This window comes from Saccopteryx leptura, chromosome 1, assembly GCF_036850995.1.
Source record: "Saccopteryx leptura isolate mSacLep1 chromosome 1, mSacLep1_pri_phased_curated, whole genome shotgun sequence".
NCBI classification, from domain to species: Eukaryota; Metazoa; Chordata; class Mammalia; order Chiroptera; family Emballonuridae; genus Saccopteryx; species Saccopteryx leptura.
The window spans coordinates 100371220-100392179 of NC_089503.1; the positions used below are offsets into that span (position 1 = coordinate 100371220).

The window sequence follows — 20960 nt, forward strand, 5'->3', positions numbered from 1 at the left end:
TATCCTGAAGAGTTTTCATGTTTGTAAGCCTTATTTATACATATACAGTCACAAGATACTTGAGATCACAGACCTTGTTTTCCACTTCTCCTGTATCTGTAATTTTAGCACAGCCTCAGACCTATCGTGACATTAAGAAGAAAAACAAACTTATATAACCTTTTATAATTTACAAAGTACTTTTGTACATGTTTAGCTTTTCCAACAGCCCTGTTGGTTATTTCTCTCTCCATTTTGCATATGAGATCTCTCAAGCTGTCCAAGGTCACCAAGGTACTCTGCAGTAAAACTAAGTCTTAGACTGCTATGAACTCACTCAAGTGGAGGTATCTGTTTGTTACTCCACTGCCAGCATATCAGGACCAGCTACATTGCATATATTCTCACCTCAGAGGCAGTCTCCCCTCTGTTTGATCATTCCTCACCCTCCAGATCTCAGCAGGAAGCATGCAAGACGACTGAGGACAAACCATTTTTACTTCATGCTCTTTCTTCCTTTTTTCAACATGCCCTCTTATATAGTGGTACCTTGAGATACGAGCAGACAAACATACAAATTTTTAAGATATGAGCTGTGATTCTGTCTGTATTTTTGTTCGAGTTCCGAGCAAAATTTCGAGATATGAGTTGTGATTTGGGAAGCTGCCGCTAGTTGGCGCGTTGGCGCATGGGTCCAGTATCGGCAGCACAACACCAGCATCTCATTCTTTCTCACGTGTTACCCAGAGAATCAAGTCGAATCTTGTGCGCTGTACTCATTCTTGCATCATTTTTGCATTTCTTACTAACATTTTTTTTTCTTACTAACATTTTTGTGTGCTATCATGCGACCAAAGAAAGAGAGTGTAAAGGACAGTGGTGAGAAGAAGAAGAGAATGATGTCGATAGAAGTAAAGCAAGAAATAATAAAAAACATGAGCATGGTGTACAAGGGGTTGAACTGGCAAGGCTGTACGACAGCAATACATCTACAATTTGTACCATCCTTAAACAAAAGGATGCCACCAAAAGCACAAATCTAGCGAAAGGAACTATAATTTTGTCCCAATTAAGGACAAATATCTATGAAGAAATAGAGAAGCTTCTGCTGGTGTGGGTGAAAGAGAAAGAGCTGGCAGGAGATACAGTGACAGAGACTGTAATATGCGAAAAGGCACGTATTATTTACGGTGACTTGAAGAAGAAAGAACCATCAACCTCAAAACAGGCAGCAGAAGATACGTTTAAGGCAAGTCATGGCTGGTTTGAAAATTTCAAGAAGAGATCTGGCATCCACTCGGTGGTGAGGCACGGTGAAGCTGCGAGTGCTGACGTTAAGGCAGCTGAGGAGTACATCGCACGTTTTGCTGTGTTTATCACAAAGGAAGGCTACATCCTCCAACAAATATTCAATTGTGATGAAACAGGATTGTTTTGGGAAAAAATGCCCCGGATGACTGTCATCACTGCAGAGGAGAAGAAGCTGCCAAGCCATAAACCATGAAGGACCGTCTGACCCTTGCATTGTGTGCAAATGCTAGCGGTGACTGTAAAGTAAAGCCACTGCTAGTGTATCATGCCGAAAATTCTCGAGCCTTTAAGACTCAGAAGATTCTTAAAGAAAAACTGCAGGTTATGTGGCATGCCAATGCTAGGGCATGGGTTACATGGCAGTTTTTTATTGAATGGGTAAATCTTCGTCTTTGGTCCTGCAGTGAAGAAATATCTTCAGCCCTGGCCAGTTGGCTCAGTGGTAGAGCGTTGGCCTGGCATGCAGGAGTCCCGGGTTCGATTCCCGGCCAGGGCACATAGGAGAAGCACCCATCTGCTTCTCCACCCCTCCCCTTCTCCTTCCTCTCTGTCTCTCTCTTCCCCTCCTGCAGCTGAGGCTCCATTGGAGCAAAAGATGGCCTGGGCTCCTTGGCCTCTGCCCCAGGCGCTAGAGTGGCTCTGGTCTGGACAGAGTGATGCCCTGGATGGGCAGAGCATTGCCCCATGGTGGGCGTGCCAGGTGGATCCCGGTCGGGCGCATGCGGGAGTATGTCTGACTGCCTCCCCGTTTCCAGCTTTAGAAAAATATAAAAAAAAAAAAAAAAAAAAAAAAAAGAAATATCTTCAAGAAAATAAATTTCCAATGAAAGCATTACTAATCCTTGAAAATGCTCCAGCCCACCCACCTGCTCTTGAAGATGACATTCTCGATGAGATCAAATTTGTGAAAGTCCTCTACCTCCCACCCAACATGACTTCAATCTTGCAACCTATGGATCAGCAGGTCATTTCCAGTTTTAAAAAGCTTTACACAAAGCACTTGTTCCGCCGTTGTTTTGAGGTGACTGTGAATAGAAATCTAACCCTTCGAGAGTTTCGAAAAGATCACTACAACATCGTGATATGTTTTTGCATTATTGACTTGGCATGGCAAGAGGTTACAAGAAGAACCTTGAACTCGGCATGGAAAAAGTTATGGCCTGATGTTGCGACAGGAACTTCGAAGGATTCGAACCAGAGACCAAGACTGAGGTAGAAGCGTTGGAGGAGATTGTGTCCCTTGGAAAGTCGATGGGCCTGGAGGTAGATGAGGGTGATGTAAACGAGCTCGTCGAGGAACATGAGAAGAAACTCTCAACTGAGGAGTTGAAGGAGCTACAGATGATGCAACATACGGAGCTTCTGCAAGAGATTATAGCAGTGAGGAGGAGGTCGAGTCGGAGGAAGTGATTTCTACAAGTGAAATTAAAGACATGCTGGCAATGTCGGAGAAGCTTTCAAGTTTCATTGAAAAGAAACACCCAGAAAAAGTTTCAACTGGTCTTGCTTCAGCACTTTTTAATGAAACTTGTTTGTCACATTTCCGTAACATTTTAAAAGGCAGGCAAAAGCAAACCTCTTTGGACAGATTTTTATTCATAAGTCCTGCAAGTGAAACAGGTGATGATTAAATGAAAAATATGTAATGTTAAGCGTAGGTTAAGTTTAAAGTTAAGAAAGTGCATTTTAAACTCGTATCTCAAGGTACCACTGTATTTGGAGTTTTTTCTTTTTCTTAAATTTTTTTTTAAAATTTATTCATTTTAGAGAGGAGAGGGAGAGGGAGAGAGAGAGAGGAGAGACAGAGAGAGAGAAGGGGGGTTGGAGCTGGAAGCATCAACTCCCATATGTGCCTTGACCAGGCAAGCCCAGGGTTTCGAACTGGCGACCTCAGCATTTCCAGGCCGACGCTTTATCCACTGCGCCACCACAGGTCAGGCTCTTTTTCTTAAAATTTTTTGAACTTTTCTGCCTTCAATTTATTTCAGATATAAATGCAACAAAATGAGTTGAGAGTTCCTCAACTTTCCAAGGGACACAATCTCCTCCAACGCTTCTACCTCAGTCTTGGTCTCTGGTTCGAATCCTTCGAAGTTCCTGTCTGCAACAACATTAGGCCATAACTTTTTCCATGCCGAGTTCAAGGTTCTTCTTGTAACCTCTTGCCATGCCAAATCAATAATGCGTAAACATATCACGATGTTGTAGTGATCTTTCTGAAACTCTCGAAGAGTTAGATTTGTATTCTCAGTCACCTCAAAGCAATGGTGGAACAAGTGCTTTGTGTAAAGCTTTTTAAAGCTGAAATGACCTGCTGACCCATAGGTTGCAAGATTGAAGTCGTGTTGGGTGGGAGGTAGAAGACTTTCACAAATTTGATCTCATCGAGAATGTCATCTTCAAGACCAGGTGGGTGAGCTGGAGCATTTTCAAGGATTAGTAATGCTTTCATTGGGAGTTTATTTTCTTGAAGATATTTCTTCACTGCAGGACCAAAGACGAAGATTTACCCATTCAATAAAAAACTGCCGCGTAACCCATGCCCTAGCATTGGCACGCCACATAACCTGCAGTTTTTCTTTAAGAATCTTGTGAGTTTTAAAGGCTCGAGAATTTTCGGAATGATACACTAGCAGTGGCTTTACTTTACAGTCACCGCTAGCATTTGCACACAATGCAAGGGTCAGACGGTCCTTCATGGGTTTATGGCTTGGCAGCTTCTTCTCCTCTGCAGTGATGACAGTCATCCAGGGCATTTTTTCCCAAAACAATCCTGTTTCATCACAGTTGAACACTTGTTGGGGGATGTAGCCTTCCTTTGTGATAAACACAGCAAAACATGCGATGTACTCCTCAGCTGCCTTAACGTCAGCACTCGCAGCTTCACTATGCCTCACCACCGAGTGGATGCCAGATCTCTTCTTGAAATTTTCAAACCAGCCGTGACTTGCCTTAAACGTATCTTCTGCTGCCTGTTTTGAGGTTGATGGTTCTTTCTTCTTCAAGTCACCGTAAATAATACGTGCCTTTTCGCATATTACAGTCTCTGTCACTGTATCTCCTGCCAGCTCTTTCTCTTTCACCCACACCAGCAGAAGCTTCTCTATTTCTTCATAGATATTTGTCCTTAATTGGGACAAAATTGTAGTTCCTTTCGCTAGATTTGCGCTTTTGGTGGCATCCTTTTGTTTAAGGATGGCACAAATTGTAGTTGTATTGCGGTCGTACAGCCTTGCCAGTTCAACCACTCATACACCACGCTCATGTTTTTCTATTATTTTTTGCTTTACTTCTATCGACATCATTCTCTTCTTCTTCTCACCAGTCCTTTACACTCTCTTTCTTTGGTCGCATGATAGCACACAAAAATGTTAGTAAGAAATGCAAAAATGGCCTGACCTGCAGTGGCGCAGTGGGTAAAAGCATCAACCTGGAACACTGAGGTCGCCGGTTTGAAACCTCGAGCTTCCCTGGTCAAGGCACATATGGGAGTTGATGCTTTCTGCTTCCCCCTCCCTTCTCTCTCTGTCTCCTCTCTTTGAAATGAATAAATAAAGTCTAAAAATAAATAAATAAAAAATAATTTAAAAAAATACTTATAAAAAAAAAGAAGTTTATTTTAAAAAAAGAAATTCAAAATGATGCAAGAATGAGTACAGCGCACGAGATTCGACTTGATTCTGTGGATAACATGTGAGAAAGAACAAGATGCTAGTGTTGTGCTGCTGATACTGGACCCGTGCGCCAACGTGCCAACTAGCGGCAGCTTCCCGAATCACAACTCATATCTTGAAATTTCCCTCGGATCTTGAACAAAAATACAGAGTCACAGCTCGTATCTTAAAAAATTGTATGTTGGTCTGCTCGTATCTCAAGGCACCACTGTAATGTTATTTTGGTATTTATTAATATATTTATAGAGAACTTATTTTTGGATTTTGTTATTTAGCTATAGTGAGGCTTTTTTTTTTTTTAAATTGAGGTATAACTGACATGTAACATGTTAGTTTCAGGTATATAACATAATGATTTGAAATTTGTATATACTACAAAACGATCACCTCAGTAAATCTAGTTAGCATCCATTACCTTTGTGATTTTTTATTGCTTGGACATCTGAGACCTTGTTATGGACTGAATGGTTCTGTCCTTCCTAAATTCATATGTTGAAGTCCCAACCTGTCACTGTGATGGTATTTGGAGGTGGGGCCTTTGGGAGGTAATTAGGTTTAGAACAGGCCCTAAGAATAGGGCCCTTATGATGGGATTAGTGTCCTTATAAGAAGAAGAGGGGCCCTGGCCAGCTGGCTCAGTGGTAGAGCATCGGCTGGCATATGGGTGTCCTGGGTTGGATTCCTGGTCAGGGCACACAGAAGAAGCGACCATCTGCTTCTCTACCCCCCCCCTTTTTCTCTCTCTCTCTCTACCTCTTTCCTTCCCACAGCCATGGCTCGATTGGTTCAGCCCCAGATGTTGATGTTGGCTCCATGGAGCCTCTGCCTTAGGTGCTAAAAATAGCTCAGTTGAGAACATGGCCCCAGATGGGCAGAGGACTGGCCCCAGACAGGGTTGTGGGGTGGATCCTGGTTGGAGCACATGTGGGAGTGTGTCTCACTATCTCCCCTGATTTCTCTTGGAGAAGAAGAAGAAGAAGAAGGAGAAGGAGAAGGAGAAGGAGAAGGAGAAGAAGGAGAAGAAGGAGAAGAAGAAGAAGAAGAAGAAGAAGAAGAAGAAGAAGAAGAAGAAGAAGAAGAAGAAGAAGAAGAAGAAGAAGAAGAAGAAGAAGAAGAGGAGGAGGAAGGAGAAGAAGAAGAGGAGGAAGAAAAGGAAGGAGGAGGAAGAGAAAGAGGAAGAGGAGAAGGAGGAGGAAGTGGAAGGAGGAAGGGGGGAGGCGGCGACAGAGGAGAAGAAGAAGGAGAAGGAGAAGGAGGAGAGGGGAAGAAGAAGAAAGGAGTTCAGAGGTCTTTGAGGTGAGGACACAGTGAGATGGCAGCTCTCTGTAAGCCAGGAGGAAACCTCTCTTCCTGGAAGTGAATGGGCTGGCACCTTGATTTTGGACTTCTCAGCCTCCAGGTCTCTGACAAATAAATTCCTGTTGCTTAAGCCCCCCAGTACAGAGCTGACCTCTGCCCAGTCTTTCTTTCTCTTTGGCTCCCAGGTGTCTGGCTTTTCATATTCGTTGAAAGGAGAGAATTCCTTGTTGCTGCTTTGGTCCTTTGGTTTCCAGGTTTTTCTTCACTTGCTAATGGGAGGGAATAGTGTGAAGTAAAACCAAGAATACTGGCTTCATGAGAAGAGTGTCAGGTGTAACTTTGGATTCCAACCCAAGTGTGAGTTCTGATAAGCTCTTTAGTATCTCTAGTTCCTGGACAGGTGGCTTCAATTTCTTGCAGCCTGCTTTTCCATCTACAACAGAAGAGGATTGAAAAACAAGATCCAGGACATTCCCTGGTATAAAATGTTCCGATTTTATCTATTTGAATGGATGCCCTGGGTTCCTTCTCTGTTGCTTTCAGTTCCTGACTACCTAGCATTCCTCTTTATCTGCTACCAATTCATACATTCAGTCCACCCTCTTCACAAGTGCTGACCATATAGTTCATGTTATCAGATGCAATGCTAGGCATCCTAAAATGACCCTATGTTTAGTTCCCCAGGAAAGAGAATTTTTGCTACAGAATCAACTCAGTATAGTATTCTTTATAAATTTTGTTTGTTTTTCAGTTTTTAAGACCATTTTCTCAAACACAGAGAGTATGTCAGTGAATCTAGTTCATGTACACAAAGTAGGTGTTTGTAGCTTCTTGGTTTATATAACTTGATGTCAAGTGGTCTGTTTTGTTTTGTTTTAGGTATTTTCTTTTTCCTAAGACTTCTGATACAGTGTGCAAAGCTCTATTGTACCATCTTCTGTAGAAACCCTGCTAACCACCTTACATAATTTTTCTAGCTTGGTTCCATCAAGGGTGAGGATGTAAGCAAAAGGATATCTTTTCCCAATTCATATTTAAAACCCCACTATGGAGAAGATATAATTCATCATCTTTTCTTAGGACTGTCAGATACTTTAAACAGCTGGTCTAGTAGTTGCATCTCTTTCCCTGTGAAACGGTAACTCTAGCCATATACATATTCAGCTTTTATTCCTTCACTCAACAGGATGGAAGTAAATACACTGTAGCTGAAAATAACTCAGCCCCTGAGACTGTCTCCAAAATGAGACTGCAGTGGACAATGCTTGAGGTCTATCAACAAGGGACAGACAAGAAATGAGCAGACATTGCCTCTGCTACCAAACCAGCTGAGCTCTTTATAACCACAAGGATTGTTCAGGGACTCTAGGGCGAGGTTGCTGGCTTCCTCGGTAATCAGTGGGATCAGCTGTATGACCTATTTAAATCATTACATATGGAGTGGATTTTGTATCTTTGCAAGCACTTGTTCAGTAAAATTAAGGACTAGAAATTTTATTTCTTTTCTTTTTTTTTTTTTTTTTTTTGTATTTTTCTGAAGTGAGAAGCTGGAAGGCAGAGAGACAGACTCCCGCATGCACCCGAATGGGATCCACCCAGCAAGCCCACTAGGGGGAGATGTTCTGCCCATCTGGGGCATTGCTCCATTGCAACTGGAGCCATTCTAGCTCCTGAGGTAGAGGCCATGTAGCTATCCTCAGCGCCCAGGCCAATTCTGCTCCAATGGAGTCTTGGCTGCGGGAGGGGAAGAGAGAGATAGAGAGAAAGGAGAGGGGGAAGGGTGGAGACACAGATGGGAGCTTCTCCTGTGTGCCCTGTCCAGGAATTGAACCCAGGACTTCCACATGCCAGGCCGATGCTCTACCACTGAGCCAGCTGGCCAGGGCTAGAAATTTTATTTCTAGGAGAAAGTTTATTTCCTCCTCCTGTGAAGATCTCCCTCCTTGAGATTTCTCTCATACATTCCTTCCCTGCAGCATGTGTTCTTCACGCAAATAAAACTGACTTTTATTCTGGAGTCTACAGTTTAAAAAGTAATGCAGACTTTATCCTTCCCCACAGGTTTCTCTGAAAGTATCTCTTCTTACAAAGACCTTCAGTCCTTAGATAAAACATTTGATAACATATACTTTTTTTTTCTTTTTTGAAGTAAGAGGAGAGAAGATAGAGAGACAGACTCTAACATGCTCCCCGACTGGGATCCACTCTTTCTGGGGCTGATGCTCAAATTCACTGAGCTATCCTCAGCACCCAGGGCCATTGCTTGAACCAATTGAGCCACTGGCTGCAGAAGGGGAAAAGAAAGAGAAGGGGAAGAGGGAGGGGAGGAGAAGCATATGGTCACTTTTCATGTGTGTCCTCACCGTTGGATCAAACCCGGGACTTCCACACACCGGACCAACTACTGAGCCAGCTGATCAGGGCTATTGATAATATATACTTTTGCCCTCTCTTGAACTCTTTTTAGCTTCGTCACCATTGGTATAGTAGAGAATTCTTTTCTAATAAGTTTTTTTCATGAAAAAATAGTTTAACCTTTTTTTGAGGTTTATTGAAACGTAATTCAATAAATATCACCTTTATTGAGACATAATTCAGATACCATAAAATTCACCATTTAAAGTGTATAATTTAATGGTTTTACTCTATTCCCAGACTTGGCCAATCATTACCCTTTCCCTAGAGAGAAACACCGTATCCATTAGTAATCATATCCTATTCTTTTTACTCCCACCCTCACCCACCCTAGGCAACCACTAATCTACTTTCTGTGTCTATGGATTTGCCTATTCTGGACATTTCCTATAAATGAATCATACAATATGTTACTTGTATCTGGCTTCTTTCACCTAGCACAGGGGTCCCCAAACTACAGCCTGTGGGCCGCATATGGCCCCCTGAGGCCATTTATCTGGCCCCCGCTGCACTTCTGGAAGGGGCACCTCTTTCATTGGTGGTCAGTGAGAGGAGCATTGTTCCCATTGAAATACTGGTCAGTTTGTTGATTTAAATTTACTTGTTCTTTATTTTAAATATTGTATTTGTTCCCGTTTTGTTTTTTTACTTTAAAATAAGATATGTGCAGTGTGCATAGGGATTTGTTCATAGTTCTTTTATAGTCCAGCCCTCCAACGGTCTGAGGGACAGTGAACTGGCCCCCTGTGTAAAAAGTTTGGGGACCCCTGACCTAGCATAATGTTTTCCAGTTTCATCTATGCTGTGGCATTTATCAGTACTTCATTCCTTTTATAGCTACACAATAATCCATTACATGGATGTACCACATTTTGTCTACCGCCATACCACCCTGAATGCACCTGATCTTGTCTGATCTCAGAAGCTAAGCAGGGTCAGGGCTAGTTAGTACTTGAATGGGATGTACCTCATTTTATTTTTCCATTCATAAGTTGATATACATTTGGGTTGTTTTTTGCTTTTTGGTTGCTATGAATAATGCTGCTATGCCTATTCATGTACAAATTTTTGGATGAAAATGTTTTTATTTTACTTTAGATATATAGTACTTAGGAGTATAATTGCTGAGTCATATGGTAACTTCATATATGGCTTTTGAGGAACTGCCAATCTATTTTCTCAAAGTGACTATATCATTTTACATTCTCATCAGCAATGTATATAGGTTCTAACTTCTCCACATCCTCACTAACTGTTATTATTGTTTGTCTTTTTTATTTTAGCCATCCTAGTGGGTGTGAAGTGGACTCTCATTGTAATTTTGATTTGCATTATCCTAATGACTAATGGTGTTAAGTTATTTTCATGTACTGATTGGTCATTTGTATATTTTCTTTAAAGAAATGTCTATTCACATCTTTTGCCTACTTTTGAATTGGATATTTGTCTTTCTATTGTTGAGTTATAAGAGCTCTTTATTTTTATTTATTTATTTTTTGTTTTTGTTTTTTGTTCTATTTTTACAGGGACAGAGAGAGAGTCAGAGAGAGGGATAGACAGGGACAGATAGACAGGAATGGAGAGAGATGAGAAGCATCAATCATTAGTTTTTCATTGCGAGATCTGCCTGACCTGTGGTGGCGCAGTGGATAAAGCGTTGACCTGGAAATGCTGAGATCGCCAGTTCGAAACCCTGGGCTTGCCTGGTCAAGGCATATATGGGAGTTGATGCTTCCAGCTCCTCCCCTCCTTCTGTCTCTCCTCTGTCTCTCCTTCTTCTCTCTAAAATGAAAAAAAAAAAAGTAACATTGCGAGATCTTCGTTGTTCATTAATTGCTTTCTCATAAGTGCCTTGACCACGGGCCTTCAGCAGACCGAGTAATCCCTTGATTGAGCCAGAGACCTTGGGTCCAAGCTGGTGAGCTTTTGCTCAAACCAGATAAGCCCGTGCTCAAGCTGGCGACCTTGGGGTCTTGAACCTGGGTCCTCTGTATCCCAGTCTGACGCTCTATCCACTGCACCACCGCCTGGTCAGGCTATAAGAGCTCTTTATATATTCTGGATGCAAGTCTTTATCAGATATATGGTTTGTAAATATTTTCTCCCATTTGGTAAGTTGTCTTTTCATTTTCTTGATGGTATCATTTGAAGCAGAAAATTATTGATTATTGAGTATTATTATTATTTTGATATACAAATTATATATTATTTATTTAGTTTGTTGCACTCTTGGTGTCGTAGTTAAGAAGCCATACTGACCTGTAGTCGTGCAGTGGATAAAGCATCAACCTGGAACGCTGAGGTCGCCAGTTCAAAACCTGGCTTCCCTGGTCAAGGCACATATGGGAGTTGATGCTTCCTGCTCCTCCCCCTCTTCTCTCTCCCTCTCTTTCTCTCTCTCCTCTCTAAAATAAATAAATAAAATCTTAATTAAATAAATATGAGCCTGACCAGGCGGTGGCCCTGTGGATAGAGCATTGGACTGGGTTGAGGAGGACCCAGCTTTGAAACCTGGAGGTCACCAGCTTAAGTGTGGGTTCATCCGGCTTGAGCATGGGCTCAAGAGCTTGAGTGTAAGGTTGCTGGCTTGAGTGTGGGATCATAAACATGACCCAATGGTCACTAGCTTGAGCCCAAAGGTCGTAGGCTTGAAGCCCAAGGTTGCTGGTTTGAAGCCCAAGGTCGCTGACGTGAGTAAGGGCTTACTTGCTCTGCTGTAGCCCCCAGATCAAGGTACATATGAGAAAGCAATCAGCGAATAACTAAGGTGCCACAACAAAGAATTGATGCTTCTCATCTCTTTCCCTTCCTGTCTGTCTGTCCCTATCTGTCACTCTCTCTGACTCTTTCTGTCTCTGTTAAAAAAAAAAAAAAGATGAAAGTAACAACGACAGAAGTTGAGGATACAGTGGTTTGCCTGACCTGTGGTGGCGAAGTGGATAAAGTGTCCACCTGGAACTTTGAAACCCTAGGCTTACTTGGTCAAGGCACATATGGGAGTTGATGCTTCCTATTCTACCCCCATCTTCCCCCCCTCTTTCTCTCCCTCTCTCTAAAATGAATAAATAAATTTTAAAATATTCTAAAAAGAAACCATTTGCCCAGCTCAAAATCATGAAGATTTATTCCTATTTTTTTTAACAATTTTATAGTTTTAGCTCTACATTTAGGTTTATAATCCATTTTGAATTAATTTTTTGTATGGTATGAAGAAAAAGCCCAACTTTTTTCTTTTGCAATGTGGATATCCAGTTGTCTCAGCTCCATTTGTAGAAATGACTATTCTTTTCCCATTTAATTGTCTTGGTATTTTTGTTTAAAAACATTTGATCATAAATGTAAGGGCTTATTTCCAGATTCTCACTTCTATTCTGTTCATATGTACCATTTGCCAGTATCACACTGTCTTGTTTACTGTAGCTTTGTAGTTAAGTTTTGAAATAGGGATGAGTAAGTCATCCAACTTCTTTCTTTTTTTTTTTTTTTCTTTTCTTTTTCTTTTTTTTTTTTTTTTCTTTTTTCTGAAGCTGGAAACAGGGAGAGACAGTCAGACAGACTCCCGCATGCGCCCGACCAGGATCCACCCGGCACGCCCACCATGGGGCGATGCTCTGCCCCCCAGGGGGCGATGTTCTGCCCATCCTAGGCGTTGCCATGTTGCGACCAGAGCCATTCCAGCACCTGAGGCAGAGGCCACAGAGCCATCCCCAGCGCCCGGGCCATCCCTGCTCCAATGGAGCCTTGGCTGCGGGAGGGGAAGAGAGAGACAGAGAGGAAAGCGCGGCAGAGGGGTGGAGAAGCAAATGGGCGCTTCTCCTGTGTGCCCTGGCCGGGAATCGAACCCGGGTCCTCTGCACACTAGGCCGACGCTCTACCGCTGAGCCAACCGGCCAGGGCCCAACTTCTTTCTTTTTAAAGATTGTTTTAACTATTCTAGATCCTTTATATTTGCATATAAATTTTATTTTATTTTATTTTATTTTTTATTTTTTTTCATTTTTCCAAAGCTGGAAACAGGGAGAGACAGTCTGACAGACTCGCGCATGCGCCCAACCGGGATCCACCCAGCACGCCCACCAGGGGCGACACTCTGCCCACCAGGGGGCGATGCTCTGCCCATCCTGGGTGTCGCCATGTTGCGACCAGAGCCACTCCAGCGCCTGAGGCAGAGGCCACAGAGCCATCCCCAGCGCCCGGGCCACCCTTGCTCCAATGGAGCCCTGGCTGCGGGAGGGGAAGAGAGAGACAGAGAGGAAAGTGCGGCAGAGGGGTGGAGAAGCAAATGGGCACTTCTCCTGTGTGCCCTGGCCGGGAATCGAACCCAGGTCCTCCGCACGCTAGGCCGACGCTCTACCGCTGAGCCAACCGGCCAGGGCTGCATATAAATTTTAGAAACAACTTGTCAATTTCTGCAAAGGATGTCAACTAGGATTTTGATAAGTATTGCATTGAATCTGCAGATTAATTTAAGGAGTACTGCCATCTTAACAATACTATGCCTTTCAATCCATGAACATGGGATATCTTTCCATTTATGTAGATCTTCTTTTAATAATGTTTTGTTGTTTCCAATGTACAAGTATTTAATGTCTTTAATTAAATGTATAGCTAGGTATTTGATTCCTTTGGATGTTATTATAAACAGAATTATTTTCTTAATTTATTTTTAGAATTTTCATTGCTAGTGCATAGAAATAGAATTGATTTTTGTTAATTGGTCTTATATCTTGTAACCTTGCTGAACTCACTTATTATTAGTTTAAATGGTTTTTTAGTGGACTCCTTAAATTTTTTTTATATATAAATTATGTCATCTGCAAATAGAGATAGTTTTACTTCTTCCTTTCCAATTTAGGTGCCTTTTATTTTCTACAGCTTCCAGCATGATATTAAATAGAAGTGGCAAGAGTGAACAGATAAAAATTTAAAGGCTTTATTTTACTGCAGATCCGGTTAGTAAGAGTCTAATAAATAATGGTAGTGAAGACTACAATGGCTTCCTAATTTTCCAGGGACAGAATGAGATTCCACTCTCCCTTCTAAAGAAACTATTTTTAAGCTCTTATACATCTTTGGGGTCATGTATTAACAGTAACTAGAAAGACGTTTCCTTTCCTTTCCTTTATATTTGAGTCAGAACAGGATCTTTGTGTGAACAATTCCTTCTCCCAGCCCTCTGTTTCCTTGAAGGATCAGAGTCTCAGGCTGGGTCATATGCTCAATTTTCTGAAGGGTGCTGACCACCTAGAAAACTCTTCACCTTTTTCTTGGCTTTTCTAGAAATTCTTTGGGATCCCCACATTTCTGCAAGATAAAGTGCTCAGACCAAAGATAGATTTTGTTTTGTTTTTGTTTTCAGTTTCACTGATTTTTTAAATTAGTGTTTATGTCATTCACAAAGTTAGACTTTGGATGGCAGCTCCAGAGCACCAGTCATGTCAGCCTGAAACTTTAGAAGAGAGAATACACACATTAGGATACAACTTTTCCATCTTCCTCTTATTTTATGTTTGCCAGTGTACACTGAGTGATACAAGCTGCCTACCGCATTAGGTTCTGAGCACACAGAAATCAATTTTGGCCTCAAGATAATCACAATTTTATCGGGAGACATTCATTTATTTAAGAAATATTTATTGAGTATTAATTATATACCAAGTGCAATGTTGGCTGCTGGATTAGCGTACTAAACAAATATAGTTCCTGCACATATAGGAAGCAACTACTATGAGTTGATGCTTCCTCCTCCTCCCCCCTTTCTCTCTCTCTCTCTCTCTCTCCTCTCTTTCTAAAATCAATAAATAAAATCTTTAAAAAAACAAAAAATTCTACAATAGATTTTCCCATTTCATATTAACTTTGAAGGTTTACAGTAGTTAAAATATTTTTGCTTTTATGTATGAAGATTAAAAACATATTTTTTTCATAAGATACAAGAGCAACCAATTTCACCATAGAGTAAAAGTAAAAACTGGGATTCTTGTTTAAAGTAGTCCAACGTGGCATTTAGGAACTTAGCTATTGGCTGCTGTACAGACACCATGACAAACCAAAGTGTAGGATTCAGTCTGGTTTTGTTTCAGTTTTCTTTTCCATATCCAATGCTCATGGATTAAGGTCTGGAAATGTTCCAATTGGATTCCACCACAGTGTGCTCCTTGGGTTGGATCCTGGAGGGTGAGGCACATTTTATCAGAGCCATGTCAACTACCTCATTGTCATCAAGGTAAAAATTTCATCATCTCCTCCTTGGTATTCCATTCTCTGGAAATCTACTCAGTATCTCAAGATACCTCCATTTCCACCAAATCCTCAAATCCTTTCACAAACTGGGATCTTTCTTGAGACTTATCTATGATCATTTCCAATGTAGCTTCAAATTTTTTATAGTTGTTAGCAAACCATTCCAGCAGGGGTATGCCCTCAATTAATGTATGTTATTGTCCTGTCTCTTTGTCTGTGAGATGAGATTTATTCTTCTCTTGTTCTGGAGTTAGAAAATTTTTTCCTTTTCTGTGCTTTGGCAATGAAGAACATATCTCATTATATCCAGATTTTCATAGACTATTAGAATCTCTGCAGCTCTAAAGCATTTTTTATCTTCAACTCCAAAAGAGTAGTTGCCCATGTCCTGGCTGATTTCATTAAAGTATCATCTCATTAATTACTTCTCTTGAATGAATTTCACATTGGAGAAGACTTTGGTAGATAACTCAACAGCTTGGTTGAATCCATTTTCACAACATTAGGATATATCAACTAACTTTAAAACTTTTGATTGCAACCTCTAAGCAAACATGTCAGATTGACTAATTCTGTTTTAAAGACAGCTGATTCAGCTAAAATGAGATCAGCCATACTCACTTTGTCCCCAGTAATAAACAGCTGCACAGCAGTCTCAGCTGCTGTCCAAAGATAGTTATGTCACTTTTCCATTCTCAAAGGGACAAAAGCAAGGCTGACTGGCCTCCTCCACCATGTTTATTTGGAGGATCCACAGTGAATTGTGCAGGACTTCTCTTGTGTTTCCTTGAAGCGTGCCAAAAAGTACACCACTACCATCTGCTATAATGAAGACAAACTTGCTATCATTTAATAATAGTGCAGTCAGAGCCTCTGTTTTTCTTTTTTTGTATTTATTCATTTTAGAGAGGTAAGAGAGAGAGAGCAAGAGGAGGGGGAGGAACAGGAAGCATCAACTCCCATATATGCCTTGACCGAGAAAGCCCAGGGTTTCCACCCAGTGACCTCAGTGTTCAGATTGATGCTTTTTCTACTACACCACCACAGGTCAGGCCAGTAGTGCTATAAGAGCCTCTGTATGGAAATTGTTGTCACACAAATACAATGACCTATTAATTGGTTTGAAAGTATCAAAGTCAATCAAGACTTTCCTTTTTCCCCCTTTCTCTGTTACAATTGTACCGCAGTAAACAACCAGGCCATTTGGAGGTACTTTGTTTCAATGTTCGAGTCTCTGTTGTGCAGATATAAAGGTTCCCAGGACTGAAGAGTGGTTTACTCTTGACAATATTTTTATTGTTTTGTTTTGTTTTTGTTTTTTATTAGTTAAGTGAGAGCAGGGAAAGCAAAGACACAGACTCCTGCATGCACCCCAACTGGATCCACCCAGTAAGCACACTATGAGCCGATGTTCTGCCCATCTGGGGTCATGTTTGCAACCATGTTTGCTGTTTTTAGCACCTGAGGTGGAGGCCACGGACCCATTCTTAAAGCCCAGGGCCAACTCGCTTGAATCAATTGAGCCATGGCTGTGGGAGTGGGAGAGAAAATGAGGGAAAAAGAAAGAGAGTGAGAATGGGGAGGGGGGAGAAGCAGATGGTCGCTTCTCCTGTGTGCCCTGACTGGGAATCGAACCTGGAATAAACACATGCCCGGTGAATGCTCTACCACTGAGCTAACTGGCCACGGCCAACAATGTTTGATGCAGTTTTAAATTCATCTGCTAGCATTGGTACCACTCATGAAATCTGCTCTTTGGGAGGAATAATCAACTGTGCCATTGACAGGGCTGCCTCCAAGCTCTTAATTGAGCTTCTTGATCTTCCAGATCGTAATGGTCTTTTTCACTGCATTGAGGGGTCCCACACCATCTTCTCACCTTCTCCTTTCTAAAGTCCCAGCTAGTCCTGGGCCACTGCAGCTGTCCCTCTCCCAGCACTGGCTCTGGAGATTCTGACTTGGAACATTGGCTTCCTTTCTCCATGTGTTTCTACATGTGTGAGCTACATGTGTTGCTCTACAATAGATTATTATTAATAATAATTTTGGCAATCATTTATAGAGTATCAATTATATGGAGGCACAATTATAAGTACTTTATATGTAATAATTTTTATTTTATTAAAAAATTTTTATTGATTGGTTTTAAAAGGAGAGGAAGAGAGGAGAGAGAAAAATATCAATTTGTTGAACTACTTATTTATGCATTCATTGGTTTATTCTTCTTTTTTTTAATACTCATTGATTTGAGAGAAAGAGAGGGAATGGGAGAGAGAGACAGACAGACAGACAGACAGAGAAAAGTATCCACTTATTCCACTTAAGTTGTTCCATTTAGTTGTGCATTCAGTGGTTGCGTCTCGCATGTGCCCTGCCAGGGATGGAACCTGTGACCTCTGCATGCTATTCACTGACCCACCTGGCCAGGGCCTGACCAATTCTTGTAAGCATCTTAACCAGTGACAGAACCCACAACCTTGGCTTATCGGGACAATGTTCTAACCAACTGAACTACCCAGCCAGGGCCAATAATTCTTTATTTAAAATTATTTTAATTGTTTGATTTATAGTTGGCATTCAATATTATATTCACTTCAGGTATATCATATAGTGGTTAGACATCTATATAACTTACAAAATAATCCTCCAAATAAATCTAGTACCCACCTGGAACCATACATAGTTATTACAATATTATTGACTCAATTCCCTACGCAGTACTTTATATCTTTGTGACTATTTTATAGCTGCCGATTTGTACATTTTTGTTTTTGCAAGAGAGAGAGAGAGAGACAGAGACAGACAGGAAGGGAGAGAGATGAGAAGCATCAATTCTTCGGTGTGGCACCTTAGTTGTTCATTGATTGCTTCTCATATGTGCCTTGACTGGGGGACTCCAGCTGAGCCAGTGACCACCTTACTCAAGCCAGTGATCTTGGACTCAAGCCAGGAATCATGGAATCAGGTTGATGATCCCACACTCAAGCTGGCAACTTTGGGGGTGATGATCTATCCACTGCACTACCATCAGTCAGGTCTGATTTGTACTTCTTAATCCCTTCACTTTTTTTTCCTAGTTCCCCAATCCCCCTTGCATCTGGTAACCATTAGTTTGTTCTCTGTATCTATAAATTTGTTTCTATTTTATTTGATCATTTATTTTGTTTTTATTTTTAATTTTCTTTTAAAAATTTAAAGACTTTCTTTATCCACTTTAGAGAGGGGAGAGAGAGAGAAGGGGGAGGAGCAGGAAGCATCAACTCCCATATGTGCCTTGACCAGTCAAGCCTGGGGTTTCAAACTGGCGACCTCAGTGTTTCACGTAAATGCTTTATTCACTGTGCTACAACAGGTCAAGCTTGTTTTTATTTTTACATTCTACATATTTTGAATTCATATGGTATTTGTCTTTCTCTGTCTGACTTATTTCACTTAGCATAATGCTCTCCATGCTGTCAGAAAGTGTAAGATTTCTTTCCTTTCTATTGCCGCACAGTATTACATTGTATAAATGTACCACAGCTTTTATTTTTTTAATTCTAATTTTAATTTTTTTTTACAGAGACAGAGAGAGAGAGTCAGAGAGAGGGATAGACAGGGACAGACAGACAGGAACAGAGAGATGAGAAGCATCAATCATTAGTTTTTCGTTGTGACACCTTAGTTGTTCATTGATTGCTTTCTCATATGTGCCTTGACCGCGGGCCTTCAGCAGACCGAGTAAACCCTTGCTTGAGCCAGCAACCTTGGGTCCAAGCTGGTGAGCTTTTGCTCAAACCAGATGATCCCGCGCTCAAGCTGACGACCTCGGGGTCTCGAACCTGGGTCCTTCCGCATCCCAGTCCAATGCTCTATCCACTGCGCCACCGCCTGGTCAGTGTACCACAGCTTTTTTATTCACTTCTGTACTGATGGGCACTTGGTCTGCTTCCAAATCTTGGCTATCATAAATAATGCTGCAATGGACATTGGGGTGCATATATTCTTTAGAATTAGTGTTTTGGATTTCTTCAGATTGTTCTCAGAAGTGGAATCACTGGATCATAAGGCTCTGGGCTAGGGAACCTGGTATGGGGCTAGGAACCCTTGCTCCTAAGGTGAGACCTCCATGACTGAGATATTACTCTGATTCTTTACCACCACACATGGGTGTGGGGCCAGCCCATTTCATGTCTCTGCCCCTCCTACCAACCTTGAGGGGGCTTCTTCTTTATGTCTTCTATTATAGGAGTTTTGTTCAGTTAGCTTTCAGGTGGTTCCTAAGAGTGGTTGTTTTATAATTTAGTTGTATTTTGGTGTGGTTGTGGGTGAAGGTGAGCATAGCATTTTCTTACTGTACCATCTTGACTAGGAGCCTGTAATAATTTTTTTTCAATCCTCTCTAAACTATTGTGAAATAGATATTATGATAACACCTATTTTATACTTGAAGAACTGAGATCCAAAGAGGTTAACTAATTTTCTCAAGAACACACAGCTAATAAATTTTGGAGCCAGGATCTGAACCTAGATAATCTGGCTCCAAAACCCATGCTCTAAATAGACAAAACATTTGGGAGACCCAGAAAAAAAACTGTGACTGGTTTTTACAGGGATTGTAAAAACCCTGAGCTGAGCTGTACCTAAAGGGGTAATAGAATTTCAGATAACAGATGAGTGAGCTTTAATGATATTCCAGATACAAGGAAAAGCATAAAATGTTAAAGAGGAAGTATAGAATTTATTTTGACATTAAAGAAGCCTGCAGTAGTTTTGAGTGGGGAGTGGTGGGGCAGGAAATAAATGAAACTTGAGGCACTGAAGAAGAGTAGGGTTTGGTTGCAAAGGAGCTTGGGTACTCTGCTCTGAAATCTTGGACTTATATAACAGGGAATCAATAAATGCATGGTGCTTGGTAGTTATCAAAAGAAAATCTCTAGAAAAATCAAAACTGTTTATTAAAGTTGGTATAAAGTGAAAAGGTAGACTCTTGGAGATCTACATACTTTGGTTTCCACATCCAGCTTTTCCTGGGAAGTGGTCTCAGAGTTTACAGTTGGGGTGCGTGAACTCTGGCAGAGTTCAAACCTTATTACACAACCTCACTGTATCTTGTCCCCTACATTTAACTTAAAATTTAATTCTTTAAAAAAATTTTTTTTAATTTATTCATTTTTAGGGAGAGTGGAGAGAGAGAAGGGGGAAGGAGCAGGAAGCATCAACTCCCATATGTGCCTTGACCGGGCAAGCCTGGGATTTTGAACTGGTGACCTCAGCGTTCCAGGTCGACACTTTATCCACTGCACCACCACAGGTCAGGCCAATTTTTTTTAAATTTATTCATTTTTAGAGAGAAAGGAAAGGGGGAAGGAGCAGGAAGTGTCAACCCCATATGAAAAGGAGAAATAAAAACATTCATAGATACAGAAAAGATGAGGGAATTTATCATCAGAAAACCCCTACTCCAGGAAATACTAAAGGGGGTTTTCCAATCAGATACAAAGAACAAAACAAAACAAAACCACAAGTAAAAGCTCCACCAAGAACACAATAAAACCAAATTTAAACTGTGACAACAAAAACAAAAAAAAGGGGAGAGGACGGAGATTAACAGTAGCAAAGGACGATGGAGGAGTGCAGAAGCACTCATAAGATAGTGCACTACAATGAACATGGTAGGTATCTTTTTCATTACTTAATGGTAACCACCCCTGAAAAAACCACCACAGAAGCACATGACTTAAAAAAGGTAGCAACAGAGGAAAGAAGTATGGATTATAACCAAACAAAAACAAATGATAGAAAAACAAAAGAGAAGAATCAAACAAGATACAAAACTAACAGAAAGCAATTTATAAAATGGCAATAGGGAACCCACATGTGTCAATAATTACACTAAATGTAAATGTATTAAACTCACCAATAAAAAGACACAGAGTAGCAGAATGAATTAAAAAAAAATCCAACTGTATGCTGCCTACAAGAAACACATCTAAGCAACAAGGATAAAAACAAATTCAAAGTGAAAGGCTGGAAAACAATACTCCAAGCAAATAACAT

At 41.1% G+C, this 20960-nt stretch overlaps 1 pseudogene; it reads right to left on the reverse strand.

Moving 5' to 3' along the window:
* LOC136388100 (eukaryotic peptide chain release factor subunit 1-like) overlaps positions 1 to 20960 on the reverse strand; it is a 38975-nt pseudogene that overhangs the window by 10794 nt on the left and 7221 nt on the right.